This window comes from Dipteris shenzhenensis, unplaced genomic scaffold (assembly GCF_047967505.1).
Source record: "Dipteris shenzhenensis isolate YYH24624 ecotype China unplaced genomic scaffold, Dip_SZ_1.0 scaf0101, whole genome shotgun sequence".
Lineage (NCBI taxonomy): Eukaryota > Viridiplantae > Streptophyta > Polypodiopsida > Gleicheniales > Dipteridaceae > Dipteris > Dipteris shenzhenensis.
The window spans coordinates 33,334-35,359 of NW_028239407.1; the positions used below are offsets into that span (position 1 = coordinate 33,334).

The 2,026-nt window shown below is 50.6% G+C and overlaps 1 non-coding gene across 1 annotated transcript; it reads left to right on the forward strand.

Moving 5' to 3' along the window:
- Positions 1 to 741: 741 nt before the first annotated feature.
- TRNAS-GGA (transfer RNA serine (anticodon GGA)) lies at positions 742 to 825 on the forward strand. The gene has a single exon. It is a non-coding gene; the product is annotated as a tRNA-Ser (tRNA).
- The last annotated feature ends 1,201 nt before the right edge of the window (positions 826 to 2,026 follow it).

Sequence of the window (2,026 nt, forward strand, 5' to 3'; positions counted from 1 at the left end):
CCCTAAATCAAGCCGAGGTAACTACTGCATCATAGCCGTGGCGTAGGCTCCCGCTAAAATCAATCGTAGAGATCGCGATTTCTCCCACCTACCAAAGACGACTCACCTCTCCCGCCTAAGGAGGAAGCTTTCGCCAAAGAAAGTTGGAGAGAATTCTGCATACCCGGTAAGTAATTCGGACATCCACAAAAGAGAAAGAAAAATCTTGAAATTTCCCGTTTTCCTCAGGAACAACTCGCCCGCTAGCAACGAACAATGAGGTGATGAATGAAGGCCAGCTCGCGAAGCGAGCGCGGAAAAAGAAGCGGAGGAAACTTCGAGGCACGGAGAAAAACGGGGTCCTTGTTGATGAATAATTCAATCAATTCGAAAATTGGGAAATAAAGAATTCAATCAACTCGCAAAATGAAAGAAATCAATCAATCGCGGGAGACTCGCGAATTTAGGCCACCACGATCGAGAGGGAAACAATGGCAAGGCGTCGCCATGAAAGAGACTCGAACAGCAGCATGTCAAAGGTAATCAACTCTCTCGCCACACTTACTCTGTCCGCAATCTAGCCCAACGCTGTTTCATCTAGTTCGTACTAAACGAATGTCCAAACTTATCCAAATCTAGTTGTTCGTCTCATGGACAGCAATCCCGTTTCGGGCTAGCGTGTTTTTGCCTTTGGCGTTGAAGTGGTCAAATACGGCTTTCTTGATGAGACCACGCTGCCGGCCGGCATTCTCTGGCAAGTGAGGAGGAGTGTCCGAGTGGCCGAAGGAGCACGATTGGAAATCGTGTATGCGCGTAGCATCGTGGGTTCGAATCCCACCTCCTCCGTCGAGTCAAGAGCTGGCTGCTTATTGAAACAGCATGAGACAGTTCGGTTATGAGTTCCAAATCGAAATCAAATGTCCGGTTGCTTCGCATAGTAGCTTCGCATAAAAGAAAAGTCGGGCTACCTTACCCGTTAGGGTTACTTACTCCGATAGGACGTGTTTGTAAAGGGTTGATCGAGGGTGCGTCGCCATTGGACCTTCTTGTCTCCGTACCTTCCGTACCTCGCACCTGGGAGCGGCCTCAGCCTCGTGCTGAGTTCCGCTACGGTGTGATGTATAGAGCGTACGATCAGATTACGAAGCTCCAAGCGGAGAAGATCCTCCTTCTCACTGAGTGAAAGATCTAGGGTGTCTTCGAGAGAAGACTCCCGAACGAGTTCTTGGAAGCCGCCTCTTTGGCAAGAGACGGTAATTATGCTACCAACCATAAGAATGTAGTGCTGGGAAGAATTTCGTAAGGAATTGCGTAAGAATTGCGTATTTATTCTAGTGGATGCGGCTTTTCTTCGGCTGGCCGGCTAGCCGCACCCACCCAATAGTTGAAGTTGGCTCTCACTCCGGCGAGGAGGCATAAAGCCAGCCGGCATAAAGCCCCTCTCGTCTCTGTTCTCATTCTCGGGAATCCGGGAGCGTTGGCTCTCACTCCCCTTCATGGAACTCTCGTATCTGTTGAATCATGTTGGGGGAGCGTTGGCTCTCACTCCCTCTCGTCTCTGTTCTCATCTGAGGGGGGCCACCATTGACTCTCGCCTCCTCTCGAAAAAACTCTGTTCTCATCCGCCCCCGCCACCATTGACTTTCGCCCTCGCCCCCATTGACTCCCGCTCTGTTCTTCATCTGTCTAGGGCTAGCAGGCATGGCCGGTTCTTTCGGCTGTAGCCTGCTGCTCGACTCACTGGAGAATTCAGCTGCCATCTTTGCTAGCCGCACCCACCCAATAGTAAAGAGGAAGGAAAAGCCGGGAGGGGGGATTTCTGTTGCCCCCCCGCTCGAGGCTTCTCCGCCGAAGTCAAACCCGTAATTTTCCACTGATGAATCACCAATTACTCAATCCTGCGACGGTGTGTGCTGCTAAAGTGTCTAACGGCTCTTGACCCTAGCTCATTACATGTTTTCAATAGTTCGCCACCGTCTATAATGCGCGAAACTCTTATTGGCCTCCGCCGGTTTATGAAGATCATCCCTTCTTTCACGAACATTTC